Source organism: Dermacentor variabilis, chromosome 1 (assembly GCF_050947875.1).
Source record: "Dermacentor variabilis isolate Ectoservices chromosome 1, ASM5094787v1, whole genome shotgun sequence".
Classification (NCBI taxonomy): domain Eukaryota; kingdom Metazoa; phylum Arthropoda; class Arachnida; order Ixodida; family Ixodidae; genus Dermacentor; species Dermacentor variabilis.
Genome location: NC_134568.1, coordinates 279,770,826 through 279,781,157, shown reverse-complemented (window position 1 = coordinate 279,781,157; position 10,332 = coordinate 279,770,826). Strand labels below are relative to the sequence as shown.

The window sequence follows — 10,332 nt, the reverse complement described above, 5'->3', positions numbered from 1 at the left end:
TCAGAGGCATGCAGCGTGGAGGGAACGCGAACGAGCGGTGCGGTCCTTTTGATCGTCGTTACGTGCGCGCCTCGGTCAAGGCGATCTAAAGATAGGCAGAGTTAGCGCGCAACAAAAGATGCAAAGGTGCAAGCAAAAAGGCACTAAAGGAAAGGAGCGTCCCTGGCAGCAAAGCAGCATTAGACAGGACGACCACTCGTTCTGCATGGGAGTCCTCACGTTTCGTCGTACGTCCTTTATCGCGCTCTCAGGTCGTTTGTTACGGAACTCTCCATTCCTATCCAGTCGTCCGCGTTCACCTTTTGTCATTTGTCGCGCTTTAGCATCTCCTGTCGAGGGCCGCTCGTCTCACCGTACATTATGGAGCTTTCGCACTGTTCAATTTCCTCCTGTGGCCCCTTAACCTTTCTTTCGCTTTAACGTCACTGCACAGCCTTTACTTTCATGCCATACTATATTATAAACGATCATGACTCTGAAGAAAAAAAAATATCCGCTTGATTCTTCGCCTACCTCAGGGTTATCTGGCAGTTATTATGACATTGTGGTATGCTGCTGCTTCTTTCTATTAGTCTACATGCAAGGCCACCTGTGGTAAATTGAACCACAACAAAACGACTACTCTTTGTTTGTGGCTCTTAAACACGGTGTATAACACCGCAGGTATTTCTATCAAACTCACTACACAGTGGTAATACTTATCGCTATATAATTACGCACACATATATCATGTGTCCCAGCTAACGTCAGCCAAGCTGTTAAAAGAAAAAAAAAAGATTAAAAAATCTCATGATGCAAGATACGATTTTAAGACCTATGGTGTCCGGTGGTCAGAGGTCTGTTGACCGAACACCGTAGGCTTTAAAATCGTATCTTGCACCGTAATTTTTTCATCTTTTTTTATATCCGAAAGCATCAAATGACCCATTGAGCAAAAAAGCCGGCGTCTGTAGCAGCAAATCGGCACCCAAATTCCCATTGGCTGCGACGCCACGCCGCGAGCTCGCTTCGCCGGAACAGCTCAAACGAAATGGTGTTGCGTGAGTGAAGATGGCATCGTGACGACGCCACGTCAGCAGCGCGTCTCGACGGAGCAGATGCGGCGACGGAGCGAGACGGGTTGTAATCGGCGAGGCAGTCACGTGACGCACGCACGCAGGTGCCGCCGTCGCGCTCTCGGAAGCCGGCACGCGGTACGAATCTCTCTCTCTCTCTCAACCCCCCCCCCCCCTCTGGGCTTAGCTGCTGCGAGCGCCGGCCAGCCTTGGTGGCCGCTGCTGTTTCCTCGGTCTCTCGTTCCGATGTGCACAAGTACTAATGCTTGGCTTGTGCTGTCGAAACTGCAGCAACTAATAGGGCCGTTGCACACATCATTATGCCCGAACTAGAGGCCTTTTCCCGAAAAATAACCCAAGGAGTAACGACAAGTGTTTGTGATGCTTCAGTCTCTGGCGAACAAGGGAATAAATCAGCAAACTGTGGCGATTCCTCCGGCGCCTCACTCATTTACTGCTACGGCATCGGGCTATCACAGCGGACACCACGCGCTGTCTTCTCAAGAACTAAATGCTTACCATGCGCAGAACGTCGTCTTCCTCCCCTACAGTATTGACTACTGTGGCCTCCGATTGTGGACTCACACGTCACCACTGTCAGAGTCAGCGTGGCACCCAAAACTCCCCTCAAGTTACAAAGCATGATTATTATTTTTTTACCCGATTTTGGCCAGTTCAATGCCTAGAGTCATGTACCTTCATTTAAGTCTAATCCGTGCTTTTTTATGTGCGCTGATTTTAATGTATCATAGAAAACCAACAAATACACCAAGAATAACATAGGGAGAACTACTTGTACTTACTAATTTAATAAAATAAATGATAAATGAATGGACATGGATGAAAAAAACAACTGGCCGCAGGTGGGGAACGATCCCACATCTTCGCATTACGCGTGCGATGCTCTTACCAACTGAGCTACCGCGGCGTATCAATTCTCCGAATTGGACAGCATGCGAAGAGACAGGAGACGTTGAACACTTCCTGCATTCGTGCCCGAAATCCCAAGATGAAAGGGACGCTCTCCTGGAAAATCTGCAAGAAAAAGTCCTTCCGCATGCGTGCTTGCAAGACCATGTGTTCCCCGAAGGATCAATTTATAGGCCGCAAAGAAACTTCGCGTCTCCTTGTAGCATTCTTAAGGGAGACTGGTCTGATGGCCATGTGGTGAAACACTACAGTGATGCTATACGAGACGTTCGGATGGAGCCATTGTCGGCATTGATCGCAAGGCTAAACCCGCCTGTTGCTACAACTCACCGCCATCAGCACATCTAAAGGCACTGCACATGTTGGACGCTCTTCACCCAGTGTTTCCAAGCCACAATCGCAGCCAAGTAGTCACGCCTATCCACGCAGATGTGATATTACATAGTTCTGCATGCTGCACAGCGTCATGACGAGAGCTATGTACGTGTGCTCCAAGTATCTTCTCGCATGTCTTCGTGTGTCTTATTTCACGGGTGCATGGTAAGATGCATATGTTATCGAAGAATAGTCACTCAGACACTGCAATTACATGGCCAGATTACCTGGCTAACTGCACGTGAAGCCCAAAAAGTAAGTAGCATCTTAGAGGAGAATGCGTTTTTCAAAACATTTATTCGGTATATGTCCCCTTGAGGTCGGGTTGACGGCGAGAGACGTGAGGCCGTATTCCTACAAACCGCTGCTCTGTGGGTTTTAACGCAGAAACGTATAGTCTAATCGAATGGTATTTGCTGTTCAGATTGTATTCGACTTCAAAATTGATTATCAAAAATTATCGAATAGCCATTTCCATTCGAATGTAACGCATAACAGCACTTTTGAAGTCTCGAAGGTGAGAGCCCGATGGAAGTGAGGACTCTTATTCCGAATGATTGTGCTGCTGGAGATTCGTTGCTATTGCGCAGAGGCGCACCAGTTCCTGAGAGAATTAACGCGCGAGTGCTAATCGCGCGTTAAAGCATACCCGTCTGGGTATGCTTCACTGACTCAAAGACGGCACAGAGACTAAGGTCACCACAATGGCAGATGAAGCTCCTCAGAGACATCATGTGTGTATGTGTTATCATGTGCGTATGTACTACTGATTTTCGCCACGATATCATCTTGTGGTAGCTGTCCGTGCACAGTGGCATAGTGGGCGAAGTTACCTCTGGCAGCGCTTCCGGAGAACTGAGAAAGAGGCGCTGCGATTATCATACCTTCTTTCGTGTGGCGTTCAGTGCTAAGGCTCGTTATTGTTTCGTTTATTGCGCCTATGGAAACTCTGCCGATATAAATTCGAGCTAAGAATGGGCAACGCACACCGAGGATGGACTCGGTCAAGATTCTAGGTCTCCTCATTGATGCCAAGGGCTTTAAGTCGACGGCACTCAACAGGCTCACTGCACATTCTTGTAATGTCCTATAAGACTTGTAGCCCGCGTCTCAAATCGAAGAGGCGGTCTCAAAGAGGACAATCTGCTCAGAGCTTATCAGGCATTCTTCCTGAGTCGTATTATCTACGTCGCGCCGTACCTTAATTGGCGTAAGGCGGGAAAGGTCAAGCTCGACTCCCTAATCAGAACCGGCCTCAAACGCGTCTTCGGCCTTCGGCAGTCCACGAGCACCGAGAAGCCCCTGCAGCTGGGACTCCACAACACCGTCGATGAGCTAATAGAAGCTCACACAGCGGCTGAAATAATGAGACTATCATTCACTAAGCCAGGGATCAAGATTTCAGAAGAAGCGGGTATCCACTCCAGATATGAACGGGCGACCAAAGTTAGCTTGAACTGGGAAACCAGAACTCGCATCCTGGTTAACCCTGTCCAGCGAGACTCCACCCAGTGCATAACGAGGGTAGAAGATTGTCGATAGCCAAGTCCATCCTTGAAAAGATCAATCAGCAGAAACTCGATGCCCTCTTTGTCGATGCTGCTAGATATATGACAGTGGGGATAAGTTCGCTGTCTTGGTTGTAAACGCGGAGGATGGGGGGTGGGGGGGGCAACCTGCTTAATGCAGCCTCTGTCTATACGAAGTTTGCCATGTGGCGTAGGAAGCAGCGATCGCTCCGGTTTTTCACAGCTCAAAAGTTCCCCCTATCGCCTTCTCGGACTCACGTGTGGTGGTTAGATCCTTCTCGTCAGCCCTCGTGTCTGAACATGCGAACAGTATTGTAAACAAAGCATTTCAGCACTTCAAAGAACTCGGGAGAGCAGCGAAAGAGGATATCACATCTCGTGGTTCCCAGCCCATCTAGATGGCTCAGGTAAAACGCTCGGATGTAATCCTAACGAGCAGGCCCACCGGAGAGCGCGCGATTTCACGTACCGCGCTGTCGCGGATAGCCGGGCTTGGAACGAGGTCAACATCCACAAAGCTCCATTATGTACTTTACGCGAAATGGTTCCCATTATCGACTGGGCAGGAGGACATTTCCGCCCCCCCCCCCCAAATTGAACAAACCTCAGGCTAGCACACTCAGACTTCTGCAAACCCGTTCGTATCCCACTCCCCGGTCCCATAGCAGGATAGACCCTGACCACGTACAGTCGTGCCCCAAATGTGGTCATGACTCATGCTCTTTTGAATACATGCTCTGGCTGGGCCCAGCCCTTAACGCATCTCCACCCATCATGAAAGGACAATGGGAAGAATCCCTCAAGAGCAGCAATCTCCACATTCAACTCCAGGCTCTCCAGAGAGCCCACGACATTTCGGCGGGACTTGCATCTCCCGGTCCCATAGTGGGCGGAGCCACCGACTTGACATTGGGGAGCCTTCGGCTCGCCTAGATCTCAGTCCCTCAGGACTCAAATAAAGTTCTCGTCATGTCATGTTTCGTAGCCTGAGATATGGTCCGCACTGAACTTCTTCTGCCGATAGATCGTCCCTCTAATTAAATAATTAATCGCAGGAACGTCATGTGGGCTTAGATATGGGCTTAAAAGAACCGCGCCGAGTTCGGTCTAGTTTACGATTTCTTGTATAGATCGCGGCCACAATAAGTCGCGAAGCATTCTCGCTCTGCTTTAGCTGGCTTCGTCGGCGCTCGCTCTTGTGTGCCGTATGAATGCACTTAGATACTTACCACTGTCTTACACAGTGGCATACGCATCGATGGCATAGCCTCAGTGCACCCGCCTATAGTGACGTCGAGAGAGGCATTTTTCTTAATCTCCCGCGCGGGACTTATCGCCTCCATGCGCGTCAACCTAGAACCGACGCCGTGGCCCAGGGCCGCCGGCGGCGGGACGAGCCGTTGCCAACGTGGACGCTTCGACCGCGAGAAGAAGCCGCGCGGGAGCGGCCCTTTGACGGCGGGTGCCGCGCGCCTGGACGCGAGCCTCACCGGGCGGCCACGGCGAGGGGCGGGCGACCGGCGGCGCCTAATTACAGGGCAGCGGCGCTTCACGTCCACGGCCGCACGATTTATGGCCGACAATTAAGGGGGGCCAGAGAAGGGGGGGGGGTGGAGGTGTCCCGAGTGCACTCGCTCTTCACTTTCATCGGCTAATTTCTATTGCCACCCTCCCGGCCACTCGGCGTTTTTCTTTTAACACCGGCCGCCGCGAGGTGCGACTTTTTGGTGGTCGTATCTGGCAGAGCGCCATCGGCGGCCACGCACAGGGTTGCCAAGCCGCGAGCGCTGCCGATGCGCGCCGTGCATGATGAAGGCATTACGACGCCGCTGCACCGCCTGTCTCGCCGTCTGGCGCGGGGGCCGCCACGCGCGAACCCGGCAGCCACTGCACGGCGCCCCGGCCGAGCTGTCAGGAGCGAGCAGCACTGCGCGATAACCATCGCCTTCTTCAACCGCGCCCCGAAGCTTTCCTCGCAGGCAGCGCGAAAGGAGTGCAATGGGTGCAAGAGGAAACACGACCGCTGAGCGGCACGGAACGAAATTGCACGAAATGAAACGGCGTTTGTGCCTTATAACATATACGTGACTGGAATGAGGAACAGTTCAGTTCTGTGGCGTCGTTTCTGCATTTTCTTTTCTTGTTTTTGAACGATTCATGCGTAGCGAATGTGTAGTACAAAAGAAATTGTAGTCCATGATATATCAAGTAGTTCTCATTGTCTCCCGCATATCCTTATTTTGTATTGTAATAACCTATTTCTCATTTATATCTACCATTCCTATTTCCACCTTCTTTAGTCACGTGACTGTGCAGGCACTAAGAGAGAGGCAGGAAGCAAATAAACTGGAGGGAGCATTACCTCCCGCAGCTAGCGAGTCCGTGAAGCCATTCCCTTCACTTTTTCCCTCGCACCGCTGAGACTCGGCGTATTGTCCGAGAATGTTTGGTTCCCGGTGGGCTTTTAATCGATTCGCACTTGTTCGGATGTGCTGACCGGGAGGGCTAAAACCTACCGAGCGCTTTGACGTGACGATCACGTGTTGTGCCGATTCCTTTGGCTTCAAGCGTGTTGCGCAATGCCTGTTCCCTCCTAGTTCTTTCCTTCCTTCGTGTCAAGAGATGATGCGGGCTACTTCTAGTCTTTACATAACCCTATAGGTGACGGGGACGCACCGCAGGCACCACCGTTAAGTCGCGACGTCTGACTTCACCGTTTTTCACGACACGCGCTGGCAGCGTCAAAGTGCATTGCGCAATTATCAGCGAACAAATGTGGCGCAGTGGTGCTCTCGCGGCGTTCCAGCAGCAAGCGTTCGCTTTGTCTTCGTTCTGCTTTTGTCGCTGCCACGTGGGTTCGCAAGCACCCGCCGTGGTTGCTTAGTGGCTATGGTGTTGGGCTGCTAAGCACGAGGTTGCGGGATCGAATCCCGGCGGCCGCATTTCGATGGGAGCGAAAAACATCTGTGTGCTTTGATTTAGGTGCAAGTTAATTAAAGAACCGCAGGTAGTACGAACTGTTCCGAGGTCCCCCCCCACTACGGCGGGCCTCATAATCAGATCGCGATTTTGGCACGTAAAACCCCATAATTTTTGGGGAGTTCGCAAGTGCCTTGGAAGGCAGCGTAACGCATTCACACGTGTGAATGCGTTTTTCCATGCTATGCACGTGCATGCTGGTGCGCAATGTATATATAGATGAGCGGAGGAGCACGAAAGCCATGGCTACCAGTCATGATTGTGCACATGCGCTGCGAGCTAGTTACCAAGACCAGCACTCCCTTGTACTCTGAAAAATATTTGTTTCCTCAGAAGTAATAAGCAAGAAGCCTGGTAATAGTAGTGTGTTGTTATTCACGTATTTTTTTTTAGATTTTGCTCCTATTTAATTGCAGTTTTTTTTAATACAAAAATGTTCTGTCTGTTTATTTGCTGTGTGGTACTGATGCCTGAGGACTGAATACTAGCATACGTAATCGCCATATTTAGGAATGGTGATAAAATGGACTAATTGCAGGTTATGAATTACTTTACGTAATAAAAAATTCTCTTTACTGAGCAGCAAGGATTCTAGCATGGTCGTTCCTGTTAAACATAATTTTTGAACTAACGCCAGATATCCATTACAATCTGCGCAACCTTCAGTAAAGAGGCACCAATTCGTAGTTTTTGTGAAGGCATTTTATGGCGTGCCGCATAAATTATTTATTTACGAAATGGAACTAATCATACCAGAAATAAAGGATACTCATTCGATTGAAGAATATCTAAAATACAGGGATCAGACCGGTATTATAGGTAACAGTCAATGCTCTATTTGAACCTATCATGTCCGACGTCTTAAGGCTCCGCGTCTTGAGGCCTATATAATGCTTTTAATTTGTACGTATGACATTTGCATCCACATGAATTCAAGGTTTTGACTTTTTTGCAGCAGACGATTCTTGCATGTATCGCCCTACAACCTGGGCCAGTGACTACAGTAACAGTGCAAAACGACCTTGATACACTGAATAATTGGTGCTCTCTCTGGGAAATGAAGACTAACGCAAACAAAACCAACCTGATTAGGTTTAGTACACGCAGGAATGTACTTCCTTATGTCTGTACCAAAAATTTCAAGCCTATAGGGGCAGTCAAGTTTTACATATCGTGCAGTGCGCTTCACTGCAAATCCTTTATGGAATACGCATGTGGATACTAGCTTTACTATATATTTGCCGAACTTTGACTTCATTTGTCGTTCCTCGTATCGTGCAACCTATGGCACCAAACTTCGCTTATTAACGTCTATTTTATACGCTAAAACATAAAATATGTTTCATTTATATTGAGCCCACGTCGATTGTTTCTTACGAAGGAATCAGAAGTCTTACGAAATAAAGTATAGTCGGATACAACTTTAGAAAAAAGCGGGCGTTTGCTCCTCCCAGGCGGAGGCACACGAGCAGCCACCAATGGGCGCGCACTCTGGACCAACGTCACCAGCCCGACGACCGGTGAGCCCGCCGACGGAGATGGCCGCCCGCGCTTCGAACTGGGCGAGGTCGCGTCAGCTGTGTGCTGCAGCCCCTCGTCAGAGTGAATTCCAGAACTGTTTGTGATGGTCTATCATGCCGGAAATATTACTGCGAGCTTACTATGCGGCATTTGGGCCGCGTGCGTTTATTCTGCGCCGTGATCCGGCGAAGGAACATTGCAGCGAGCATCGCTGGCGCTGCTCTACGCTTTGCCTGAAAACAGGATCCCGCTGCGACCGCTACGAACACCCATCCTGCGTGTTTGTTCCACGTTTTATTTCGCTCTCGAGTGACGTTACGAGGAGAAAAGTTTTCCAGAGACTGGTGCCTACTGTTAGCAGCGGGTGTGTTCGTGTACTGTGTCGCTGCATTTTTCGTCGGACGGAGCGAAGTGATGGAGCAAAACCGTTCTCAGGAGAAATCAGAAAAGTGTGCGCGCATGAAACAAACCTACGAGTATCTCAACAGAAAATATTTGCAGAAGAAGCCTTCAACGCAAAGATTTGTCGCCGTCAACTTAGCGTGAACGATCATTGTCAGCAGTGAGACAGCCGAGCGTCTAGCGACGGTGTTCGAGCGTTGTGTAGCACCGTCGATTGATTGCTGTCCGCCAGTTTTCACTGCACGCGCAAGCTGTAGAATACGTGCTGTGAAATTGTGAAAACACAAAACCAAAAAATATAAATTTTATGCTATTTAAAACCAAGAGTATATATTCAAAGCGATGAATGAAGCATTTTTGTACCTTCCTGCCTCGACCGTATTCTCGCCCCAGGTTTGTAATCGCTGCGATAAATGCATTGTTTTATATAAGTACTTTCTCAATAGCAACTGATTCATTTTAAGCTTGGAAAACTGGTAGTAGATACACCGTGTACATGTAAACAAGCGCATAAGCCATGCAGAGCTGCTCTTTCTACTTTTGTCACTTGCCGTGAAGCTAAAGAGCAGACGACGGGCAGCGTTGTCGAAGGCACGGGGTTATTTTTCTGTCGCTATCCGGCATGTGCTGTAGCACATGAGAGCTCTACTAAACCAGTCATCAAAATACAAAAGTCTTTATTTGTACCGAGAATTACGCGTTTCAGGAGCACGATTTTTCGAGCGGGACTATTTTAGTCGCGGAGGCAATCGGCTGTCGCGCTTCGGTCATCTGGGTGGGGCCTCCCCTTTTTTCTAACGTTGTATCCGACTATAGGTCGTTTCATTTCAGGGCAATACCTCACCTATACAAGCATTTGAATGATAAAAGCGCCATTCACCTGAGCACATTAAGGAGGAGGAGGAAAAATTTTATTGATTATTCAAAGGAGGGGAAGAGGGGAATAAGGAAAAAGGTAGGGTGGGAGGGAAGCGGCTAGGTGGGTTCCTATTCCAGGACACTAGTTATCCTGGCTACTCTCTCCGCCTGGTCCAAGAGGCCCCTTTGGGCCCCCAGCCCCGGCCGGGAACGACCCAAACGCAAGATGGTCCGACTTGCTTCTTCCATGAACTCTACCATCCCACTATTAACTAAGCAAGAGCAATAATTAAGCTTGTGCAACGGATTCTCCGCGTATCGACCACAATTTTAAAGTAGAGCCTCCTTTTGCACGCACTGACTTCATGAGACTCTCCTTTTTACATTAATATGGGAGACTGACTGTGTTAATTTTAAGGGTACTTCAACCGATTCTCTTGAATTCTTAAACTTGTGCTTTGACTTCAACTTAACACAGCTGGTCCACAAACCAACCCGAGTCACTCCAGCATCTTCTAACACACTTGACTTAGTGCTGTCTGCTACCCTCGACCTAGTTTCTTCCTTAACTTATCTTCCTGGGATAAGTGATCATTCATTGCTGCAGTTTGATTCAAAAACACGCTTTTCTTGCACAAAGAAGGTTAATGCAATTCGCGATTATTCCAAAGCTGATATTTCCG

General features: G+C 49.1%; 1 non-coding gene across 1 annotated transcript; it reads right to left on the bottom strand.

Annotated features, from left to right (window-relative positions):
• Positions 1-1,910: 1,910 nt before the first annotated feature.
• Positions 1,911-1,983, bottom strand: TRNAT-CGU (transfer RNA threonine (anticodon CGU)). The gene has a single exon. It is a non-coding gene; the product is annotated as a tRNA-Thr (tRNA).
• Positions 1,984-10,332: the final 8,349 nt, after the last annotated feature.